At 45.0% G+C, this 11,913-nt stretch overlaps 1 long non-coding RNA gene across 1 annotated transcript; it reads left to right on the top strand.

Moving 5' to 3' along the window:
• Positions 1 to 368: 368 nt before the first annotated feature.
• On the top strand, positions 369 to 4,628 carry LOC122706674. Its single transcript, XR_006344438.1, has 3 exons — positions 369 to 629; positions 1,307 to 1,568; positions 2,735 to 4,628. It is a non-coding gene; the product is annotated as an uncharacterized LOC122706674 (long non-coding RNA).
• The last annotated feature ends 7,285 nt before the right edge of the window (positions 4,629 to 11,913 follow it).

Here is an 11,913-nt window from a genome sequence, read left to right as displayed (position 1 = left end):
GCCACTGAGACCAGACCATTCTAACCATGAACTACCAAAATTGGCCAGGCCTCCACTTTCTTTCAGCTTCCCTTGTGGCTCAGCTGGTAAAGAATCCACCTGCAATGCCGAAGACCTGGCTTCGATCCCTGGGTTGGGAAGATCCCCTGGAGAAGGGAAAGGCTACCCACTCCAGTATTCTGGCCTGGAAAATTGCATGGACTGTATAGTCCATGAGGGTCACAAAGAGTCAGACAGGACTGAGCGACTTTCACTTTCACTTTCCACTTTCTTTCAGGGTTTCTCTGGTGGCTCAGCAGTAAGGAATCTGCCTGCAATTCAGCAGACCCGGGTTCAGTCCCTGGGTGGAGAGGATCCCCTGTAAAAGGGTGTGGCAACCCACTCTAGTATTCTTGCCTGGAGAATCCCATGGACAGAGGAGACTGGCGGGCTGCCATCCACGGGGTCTTGCACAGAGTCGGACACATTAAGCAGCAGCAGCAGTCACTTTCTTTCATCGTTTCATTGGATTGTCCAAAATGAGCATGATCCCACGTGACAAAGCGGGAATGAGGATTCGGGGAGGCTGAGACATGAGTCATGAGCACACGTGCAAAGCTGGTAACTGCAGCGCCTGGACTGGAACCCAGGTTTGTCCTTCCTTCCTTCCAGCCCCACTTCCGTTCTGAGAGCTGCTCTGAGCATCTTTCCTTTTTTCTTCCAAGTGACAGCAGTTCTTTGGGGGTGAGGGGACTAAGAGATCATTATCTACCTGGTCTTTATATTTAAACCATCCCTTCTTTCATTCTCTTATTCTCCACACGTGCACTGCACACCCACCACATGTTAATAGCTGTGCTGGGTAGGGGCTGAAGTGGACCAAGCAGCAGAACTTTGCTCTGTGATCCTCACACACTTGTGCACAAGTACAAGGCGCACAGGACAGATGGTGACAATCGCCCCTGGCAGGTGTAGATCAAGTCCTTCGGACACTCAGTTGAGAAGAGGTCTGTGCACAGAGGGGGCAATCAAGGAGGGCTTCAAGAAGGAGGTGGCCTGTGAGCAAAGTGTTGAAGAGTGGTTAAGTCATTCACAGCTGGAAGGGACAGAAAGGGACCCTAGATGTGAGTGTGCATTAGCTTTGTAGTCATAAGACTGGGGTGACAGGGCATTCTGTGGGCTATCTCACCTCTCTGACCCTCATGAGCCTCACCTGTGAAATGGAAACAAAAGCCCCTACAACTGCCAGGATGGTCTAGACACCTTTCTCTGTCTCTGAAACACATGTGTTCATCGTCTGTGTCACTCTTTCCTACTCTCATCCAAGGCCCACATTGCAGCCAGAATGTCCCTCTGCCAACCCCCGAGGTCCTAGAAGTGAGACCATGTATGTGGGGACAATGACCAGCTGGAAGGAGGAAAGTGTGAGTCAGAGAGGTGAGCTGGGCCCCCTTCGCCCAGAGCGCTGACCACACAGTCACAATGGGGCTAACTCCTTGTCGATTCCAAGAAACTGGATCTTCCATCGGCAGTGTGCCAATGAAAGGAAAGAAGCGTTCGAGGCAGACCAGAGCCAGAAGCAGCCTCAGGTTTGTATTGCAACTGAATGAGATGCAATCACAGATGGATATGCAGGATCCAGGCTTGCTGGCTGGTCTGGCTCAGCCCACACCTGCCTCGCCCTCCAGCCTTGCCAAGTGGACCAGGCTTCTTGCAAATTTTCTCAAGACTATGTGAGCCCAGGGCAGAACAAAGAACTGAGACCTATGACCACGTGAAACTCCTCTGGCTCAATCCATACCATCATTTTCTTTCCAAATACCACCTACCCTTTGTCCTATGGCAATTGTAAGGAATCCCACCCCAGCCCACCCACTCTGAACCTTTAAGCAGCTCCCACACACAGACTCAGAAGTAATACTTATCTCACTATATTTTTGTCTTTAGAGTCTGTGAAGCCTAGGACCTGGGCAGGGGTCAGCAAACTCTGATCTGTGGGCCCCTAGCCCATGACTTGTTTCCACAAATAATGTTTTATTGAAACATGTGTTGTATTGTGCTAAGTTGTTTCCGTCGTGTCTTTTTGTGACCCTATGGACTGTAGCCTGCCAGGTCCCTCTGTCCATGGGATTCTCCAGACAAGAGTTTGAGTTACAAAGTGGTCTGGAAAAATATAAGCCAATGAGAGTGACTGTGTTTTTCTAGTTGAAACTAGTGGTAAAGAACCTACCTGCCAAGACATAAGAGATGCGGGTTCGATCCCTGGGTTGGGAAGATCCCTTGGAGGAGGTATGGCAACCCACTCCAGTATTCTTGCCTGGAGAATCCCATGGACAGAGGAGCCTGGTGGGCTACAGTCCATGGGGTTGCCAAGAGTCAGACACACCTGAGCAACTAACATCATTGATTTACAGTGGTGTGTTCCTTTCGGGTGTATCAAGTGAATCTGCCATACATATACATATATCCCCTCTTTTTTAGACTTTTTTCTCATATACAGGTCATTGCAGAGTATTGAGTAGAGTTCCCTGTGCTATATGGGAGGTCCTTATTATCATATATAGTCCTATATATGATATCACATATAGGTCCTATCTATCATATATAGTAGTGTACATACATCCATCCCAAACTCCCAATTTACCCCTCCCTTCTCCTTTCCCCGTTGGTAACCATAAGTTTTTTTTTTCTACATCTGTGCAGAAAAACACCTATCTCTGTTTTGTGAATAAGTTTGTACATTTTTCTTTTTTAGATTCCACATATAAGTGATATCATGTGATATTCGTCTCTGTCTGACTTCACTCAATATGACCATCTCTCCAAATGGCGTTATTTTGTTTTTACGGCTGAGCCAGGAATTTCACAGGGGACATACCACACCAGATCAAGCCTGATCTTGAACCTCAGATCCTTAGATGACCCTCAGGCAGCTGGGCAAGCTGAGCGGAGAGGAGCCCGGTCGTCTCGTGGGGTGTCTCCCCTCTGCTCTCTGCAGGAGCTGCACCGCCATGGAAGGAACAATGAGGGACCCCCAATCCCACCCCCACCTTACAAAGAGAGCTGGGAGCAGTGAGCCGTGGTGAGCAGGGGTCAGATGCAGGCATAGCTTCCACGGGACTGTGTTTGCCTCCCAGCTCTGCCCCTTGGGAAGCCACGAGGCTGCAGGCTGTTTGTTGACCTCTCCAAGCCTCTTTCTTCATGTGCAGAAGGACAGGGTGGCCCCCACCCGCTGGGTTTTCTATACGGATTCAACCAGCTAATGCCCACCATGCATGTGGCATGGGAAAGCACTTAGGAACCAACTCCACATCAGATCTAGATCTGTAAAGTCCAAGGCGGCAAAATGGCAACCTGGTTTCTTTGCCTGCCCCACGTCTAATGTCCTGTAGGGGCAAGCCTTTCTACTCCCGAACCTCCTCCTTTGGGCCAGAGAGGTATAAACAGGGTCATCCAAGTCACCGTGATTGACAAGCTTTCAGATGTGCCAGCCGATTAACCTCGACCTGCAGCCACGAGGAAACCTGTCCCACGTTGAAGCAAGAGACGATCTCCGATAACATCTCCGTATTGCAAACTGACCTGATGCCACCTCCGTGTTGGAAACTGCACGGGCAAGCAGCTTACAGCTCCACCAAATAAACTGGCTTTTCCGCTGGCAAAAGGACCTCTCCTTTTAAACTTTTCTCTGTCTTTTCCTAAGGGGAGTGTATGTGAGTGACAATTGTATTCGGGTGGGATAAAATTGCACCCGCAGCAGAAGCTGAGGCCTTAGCTCTGATTTTAATGAACAGAAACCCAGGATAACACATTGTGAAGCCCTCATGTCATCTTTCACCTCTCATTCCTTCCATCCCTTCTGCCCTTCCCTTTTCCTTACTCAGGCCTTTTCCTCCCCTGTCTTCCTCCCCCGACCCTAGCCACTTCTCACACAAAAGTTGAAGGGGGAAAATTACGAACTGGCAGCTACGGCAATTGCCATGAAAATCCAGTGCAATATATCTTGTCAAAAAATCAGCCTGCACGTTAAAAAAGAAGAAAGCCAAACTCAAGACTCAGAAGAACATGAAGCCTTTCCAGATTCTCATTCACTTTTTTTTCCTATTTAAATTTCTTCACGTTTCTTTTTTTAACCTCTCCTGCAGGTCTTGATAATATATAGGACAAAAACACACACAAACACACACACATACACACACACACACATATACACACACCCTGCTCACTTCCTCACTCTGTCATTTAAAGTACGAAGAAAGTAGCAAAGAAAAATCTATTTTCAGCTCTTTTGCAATGGAACACTTTTCCCCACGGTGATGAAAAAAAGTGGATTTTGAAGAAAGTCAAGTCACTGATGGAGACAAGGAAACATTTATGACCAGCCATCTGTTCATGGCAATGAAGTCCTGCCCATATCAAGTTATTTCTTCTCACATAACTAATATGTAAGGACTAAAGAGATGTGTGTACACAGCATCTACACTTTTGTACATCTGAAAAATAAAAATGACAGGGAACTGTATTCAGTATCCTGTGATCATCCATAATGGGAAAGAATATGTAAAAAAAGAATACGTATGTATATCACTGAGTCACTTAGTTAGCACAACGTTGTAAATCAACTATGCTTCAATAAAATTTTAAAAATAATGAATAAATAAAAATAAAGACCCACTCCTGCCCTGGTCCACAGTCTAGAGATAACTAAACTAGTAAGGGTGCGGGTACTTCAAAGATAAAACAGGATTTGGGCCTCAAAGAACAAAGATTCTTATCAGATGCCTTTTTTCTAATGGTCCTTGTGCAGTAAAAATAAAGTCCAAACACTATAATTTCACTCAGAGAAAAGTTACAAATACTGTAGGTATCTTTAGAAACAGCTGCAAAAGTGGTTTCACTTCTGACAAGATTGGTGTTAATTACCGGCAAGGACTTCAGTATAATACTATTTAAATCATTTTAAATTATCCCTCTCAAAAATTAATTTTTCATCAAAGATTACACACACAAAAAAAATCATGATATCATCTCTGCAGCTGCGATTTAGTAATAATTTCATCTATTATTACCAATGTCAGTCGGATAAAAGAAAAAATGGCACCCCACCGTGCCGATTCCAGCACAGGCCATATATAGAAATTTTTAACTATCACTTATAATCGCTTTGATGAGCTTAAACCTCCTCTCAATTAACACCCTAAATGACACTGAGACATCTTAATGGGGGATGTAAGTAAGAGAAAAGACTTTAATCAAAGAATAAAGAAAAAAGTGCCAAGAAAAAAAGGAAGACTCGCCACATACCTCTTCATGTGCAATCCAACCAAAGTCCTTTATTGCCTTTTAAACCTTTTGTTGTCCCGGGATCCAGAGCAGTGCTACCAGGCAGAAGTAGAAAGACATGTGGCCATGGCGGGATGCGATATCCTCTCTGTAGAAATAATGGCTCTCTCTAGGGCTTCCTAGGTCTAACAGCTAGACTAGGGGATGGGGACTTCGGAATGCCATCACTTGAATGAGTGCAGTAAAGAATGAGTGCAAAAAGAAAGACATTGTTCCCGGAAGACCATCTTTTGGGGCATCCCAGGGTAGCTGTTTGGGGGACCCGAGTTACCCATGTGAGGGGACCCCAACTCACTCTCAGCAGGGCCAGAGGATGAAATGGGTCCCGCTAGACACATTTGAGTTATGCAAACTCACACAGCCGTGGGGATGGTACAGAAGGACATTTCTCAGGCCATTATTTTTTATCGTGAAGCTGCTGTGCCTGGCCTTTGGGAGAGTTGAAAATAAAATGAAATAAAACAAAATCCAAATGAAAACTGACCAGCATGCTTTACTCTTTTGAAACCATGTTTGCGGTCTCCATGGTGATTTTTGTTTCCAATTAAGTTGTCCTAATGAACATGTGTTAGTGCTCAGGCTCTACTCCCAGGGAACAAACTGGGTAATTAATGGCCCTGCAGGAACCCTGATCTCTTGAGCCATCAATGCATATTGGGTCAAAAAAGCAACAGTTTGCAAAGTCTGGAAGACTACATTTATAGGTTAGGTGGAAGAAACTTGATTTTCAGAATTGACTTGCTTCTTTCCACCCTTAAGCCACTTTAGTTCCCAAAGACAAGAAGGCTATGTTATTGTTCCCTGCTTTGTGTCAAGGTCTGGGAGGAAAAAGTGGATAAACCATATTCACCAACCGAAATGATGGTTTCCTACCTAGGAGCACATCTGTGCTCACAGAGAACAACTGTGCAGTGTCCAGCCGCAACAGTGTCATGGAGGCCACACTATATCAAAAAACTTCACAAATAACCTTTCATGACAGGCTTTATCCTCCAGGGTTTAGAGATAAGAAGGTAAGGATCAGAGAGCCTGAGGAATTTCCCAAATTTTACGCAGCCTTTAAGTAGAGAAGCCTGATTAGAAACTAGACTTCAGCATGGTAGGGACATCAGAGACAACCAATTTCAGTGTCTTTCCTCAGAATAAAGACTGGTTAACCAGACAGTTTTCCCTAACCCCGTTCTCTCCCCATACCAGCAAATCTATTGGTATTAGGTTATTATGTAGAATTATAACAATTTAATATGTGGTAGAGCATTGTTTCTACCTGATTGCTTTTGAACACTGCTTTAAATACACACACACATACACAAAGGATAACCTGTACAATTCACCCTTAGTATCCATTTTTCTCAAAGCATTCTCTTACTGGTGTCTTCTTCCAAAAACATTTTCAAAGAGGTTTCATGCACGATCAGTCATGGCCAATTCTTTGCAGCCCCACTGACTACAGCCCACCAGGCTCCTCTGGCCGTGGGATGTCCCAGGTAAGAATACTGTGAGTTGCCATTTCCTCTTTCTAGATACAATGCTGCTATTGAGAAATGAGATTTTAATTTGAATGTTATTTCTATATTGGTGATCTCTACTTTCTGTCTTCAGTTTTGTTGTCTTTTATTAATCTTTTCTTCGGTTTTCTTTAATGTCATCATGTTGTTTAAGAATGATTTTTCTCTTTTATGTTTTGTTTGACATTCCATACTAAATTATAACATGAATCTTCTTCCTTTTATTCTGTCCTTATTGTTTCACAAATACTTTCTCTCTTCTTTTTCATCTCTCCTTCTATGGTTGCCTATTACATTTATATCAACATGCATGCTCCTGGCCCCCATTTATTTTAACTTTTCCTTTATATATTTTAACACCTCACACCTCATTGCTTCTTTCTTGGTGAATTCTTCAATCTGATCTAGCTCACTCATTTATTCTTAAACTACACTCACTGAGCTCTTGACTCCACTCCTAAGTTCTTTCTGCCTAGTTATTATATATTTTATCTTTAGTGTTTCCACATGATTCTGCTTTGCAACTGCTTGCTCCTGCTTCTCAGTCCTAATATCCTTGCATGTTAAGGTTAACATCTCTTCTGTTGTGGTTGAGCACCCCATACCCTTTCGTCCTCCCTCCTCTAGAAGTTAAAGGGCGAGTCACGTGTCCCTGGATCAAGATCACCAACATCAAAGTCTGGGCGTGGTCAGTCCATTTGCGTGGTAACATCAAAGCCCTACAGTAGCTTTCTGTCTGTGTCTCCAGGTCTGGCTCCTCCCAAGGAAGCTTTTACCCTCTCTCCATCCACTGACAATAGGGAAGGAAGCAGAGGTGGAAACACTCAGCCACTAGGCTTTTGACCTTCCCTGCTAATACTTGCATCCCAAACTTGCCCTCAGAGGTGATATTTCCTTACTGATTTCCAACACCACTGGGTTGACTTTGCTGTCTTTTACTTCCTCGGAGATGTCATAAAGTTAACAGCAATATGCCAAGGGCAATGTGGAGAAAAGAATAGATAGCATCTTCAAACATTCCTTTGTATGTCTATCCTGCTAAAAATGACAAGTGGGCATCCTCTGGTCATCATACCTGTCTTTAGTCTCCCCAGAGACTTCTTGTTATGTTTTATATTACTTGTCTAGGTTCTTAATTTCATGGCATCTCTGATATGAAGTTCATGGAAGGGGGCCAGCATTCCACACTAACCATATTACTAAACCAGCAGGAATAAGACAAAAGCGTAGGATACTCAGAGGTAGCATGTGCAGAGAAAAACAAGCCATAAGAAGAGAAGGACATGAACAAAACCACAGAGCGCAAGCCGTGGGACGAATGGAATGCAAGAAAACAAGTTTCTTGGTTTCACTGTCTGAATGAATCTGGGCAATAGTAAGATCCACTGGCAAATTGAGGACAAAGAAAATATGGCAGAACATGTGTCCTGGGAATAAAAAATGAGGTGAAGGAGTACATTTTAAAAGTGGAGTCAGTTTCTGGCAAGCAATTGCTTGGGCTCATGTCATACAATGATAAATACTTCCACATAACTTCACTGATTGAGCTGTTATACTGGAAAGTTTGAACTGCCATATCCAGCACTCAGGTAGATGAGATTAAGGCTGACTTAGGCCTTTTTTTTTATTTCTGCTCACTTTTATTTAATCTTTGAGTCTCCTACAGTGAAGTCAGGTCTTCACTCGTGTCCACAGATGGCTGGTCTGTGAGTGGCTGTCACCCCACGGGAGAGAGGATAGACTTGGTTGGGACATCAGCTAGTGAATGATGCTCCCTGTGTTCATTTCACCAAAGGCCTGATGTAGTCAGTGCTTCATCACCAACCACCTGAAGAATCCTTTTCTTTGTCTTCACTCCTTTCTTCGTCTTCACTCCTTTCTTCCCAAAGGCTGAGACTCCAGGAAACACTGAGACCTGGAGGAGAGAGCCCTTGACAGAGTCACCAAACCTAGCAACTAGTCACTGTGTACGAGGTTCTATGCGGGACACTCTACAGAGAGTACCATTTCATTCATTTCACAGCAGCTTGGGAAAGGGGTGAGATTATCCACCTTCTACATTAGAGCGAATCAAGGCCCCCAGATCAAAAGACTGATCCAAGTTCATCCAGAAAAGAAGGGCCAAAATGTAAAACTAATCCAAGTCTTAGATCTCCTGGTCCAAGAGCAGGTGCCCCTCTGCCACAGCTGAGAAGTGGAAGAAAGAGATTAGTTCCCATTCATTCCTTCAAACCACATGTGTTGAGTTTCCACCATAGTCCAGGCTCTTTACTATGTCCTGGGTTTATCCTCAGACCAAACTGATGCAGACCCTTCCCTCTAGGCAAGAGAAAGTAGGGCTTACAGATATGAAACAGAGTCCTTGAAATGAGCATATACTTTCATAACATGATATGTGGAACTCGGAAAGAGGATGAGAAAAAGAAAAATAGGGCATTTTGAGAGAGGAAAGCCAAGGGTCTAATATGATATTCTTATGGGGCCAGGGAAAGTAAGACCAGGTCAACGGCAATGAGGTAGGCAGCTTTCTAGTCTCAGCACCTCGGACAACCAGGGGTACCCGTAAACCTCCATCCTGATATCTCCACCTGTGGCTCTGCCTATTGGCAGAAATTGCTTCAATAACACTTGGTCTATATTTATAAGCTGTTTGTTCTTTGTAAATAAAAATGACATTGAGGACTTATCTGCTGGCGCAGTGGATAGAAATCAGCCTGCCAATTCAGGGGACATGGGTTCAGTCCCTGGTCGGGGAAGATTCCACATGCAACTGAGCAACCAAGCCGGCACACCACAACCACTCTGAGCTCTAGAGTCTGTGAGCTGCAGCTGCTGAAGTCCATGCGCCTGGAGCCTGTGCTCCACAGTCAGAAGCCACCACAGGGAGACGCCTGCACACCACAGAGAAGGGTAACCCCTGCTGGCCACGACTGGAGAAAGCCCACGGAAAGCAACGAAGACCCAGTGCAGCCAAAAAAAATAATTTTTTAAAAACTGGCATTGAAGCAATGATATGAAGCAATCCAAGGAATTTATTTTTCAGCAAATTTTGCACCGATTTCCTGTGACTATAAGGAACTCTGGACTGAGAGTAAAAGACATGGTTCAAAGTGTGGCCCCATGACTGATTCCCGAGACCATGTTTTCCATACATCACCTGCCAGCCGTGAAAAGGGCGTGGACACTGCAGCGAGGCAGACTGGGTTTCTGGCCCCCATGCTGATGCCTACTATATGTGTGGACATTTCTTAACCTCTCTGAGCATGACTGTTGCACTACATTGTTGTGCGTAAATGGACCACACACATCTATCTACTTGACTTGCAATGGCTCCAGGAAGGACTTCACTGACTATTAACCTCTGTCCTCCCAACAAGGGAAAAATCCACTCCACGGGCATGCAATCATGGCGGGTCTAGTCAAAGCAAAGTCTGGACTCCCTTACCCTATCACACCATCATCCCCAAGACTCAACCTCTGTTCAAAACCAGAAGAAAGCTGTGCAGAGCAAGCCTCAGTGCCTGAAGCAGGTCCATCCCAGAGTTCCCCACGTGGGCACAGACATTCCAGGGGCCAGTCTGACTTCAGTGCCGAGGGGGCTCTGAGAGCAGGCAGAGAGGCGTGCCAGGGCTGTGCTCCACATGACTCAATCTCTCTTCACATCATCAGGGCAATCGAGGGAGTCTAAATTGGCCCACAGTACACATGCCCAGAACACCCCATTCAATTCTGAAATGAAGGGCTCTTAAAACCATGAAGTACTGAATTTGGAAAGGATCAAGGGTTTGGGCACACACAGTGCAGAACAATTTAATATTATGGGAGCTCTTCAACTACTTTTTTCTATATAAGCACTCCATTTTGGAAGTAACTCAAATAATGCTCTACCACTTTCACCAAACACATGACTGACTCAAAAATGCAATCATCCAGTACCGAACACTTTCCCCCTCAGAGTCCCCAAACTGGGGGGAAATGAGCAGGAAAGGCAATACTCAATTCTTCAGTACACCTGGAATATCTTCACTTTTCCCCTCCATCTCTTCAAGCATCATGCATTTTTAACCCCAAGTCTAAATGCTGCCTTTCCGCTGCCATTTGATTCAGACTTGCTGACATCCACTGAACGCCTACTGTCAGCCAGCCAATTTTTCATCTGTGAGGTCATTTAATCCTCATAACGAATCTGTAATGGAAGTGGTCTTTATCCCCACTTGACCCCAGAGGAAGCGGAAACTCAAAGAAGCAAAACTAGCTGCAGAATTTCTAAGAACCTCGGAGAACACAGGAGCTGCTTTCATACTCCTTCAAGTGAGGGAGCACGGGTCAGCCTTGGAGGAACCAAAGAAGAATTGACTTTGCCCAAACATGAAAGACTTTTATCCGGCCGTGAATGTGACCGTATTTGGAGATATTGCCATGAAAGAGGAGATGGTGTTAACATGGGGCCTTTCGGGTGGGCTCTCATTCAATATGACTGGTGTTCTTAGAAGAAGGGAAGCTTGGACACATGAACAGATACCAGAGGAGAACATGCACAGAGCAAAGGCCATGGGGACACAGCTAGAAGGCAGCCATCTGCAAGCCAAGGAGACCCAACCTGCCAACACCTGTATCTTGCACTTTCAGCATCCAGAATTGCAGGAAAACAGTTTGTTGTCTAAGCCCTCCCAGACTGTGCTATTTGTCATGGCAGCCCCCAGCAAACCAATGCCTCTTTCTTCCTTACAGAGACACTTCACTCATAGATGCCTGGCTGCCCCTGAAACATGACAATGTATTTCATTGGATTTGCCTGGCAAGGTGGCATCATGGAGGAAGGCTCGTCTCTGACCTTCTCTGGGTCGGTTCCCTGTTTCAGAAGGTTTTATTGCAATTTCCTCAGCATGGACTTAATTGTTTATTGGCATCGCAGTGCGGGATGTCAGAATCAGCTAGATAATGCTCATCTTGGGAAACCAATCTGGCCTGATCTACAGAGATGGCCAGGAGAGGAGCTGGCTTTCTCTGCAAGAATATTCTTAGCCTCAGCATCCCAAGTTCACACAAGGCATCTTTGGGAATATAAAAAATAGATCAAGAG

Source organism: Cervus elaphus, chromosome 13 (assembly GCF_910594005.1).
Source record: "Cervus elaphus chromosome 13, mCerEla1.1, whole genome shotgun sequence".
In the NCBI taxonomy this organism is placed as follows: domain Eukaryota; kingdom Metazoa; phylum Chordata; class Mammalia; order Artiodactyla; family Cervidae; genus Cervus; species Cervus elaphus.
The sequence above is the reverse complement of the archived record's forward strand: the minus strand, read 5'-3'. Positions and strand labels throughout refer to the sequence as shown.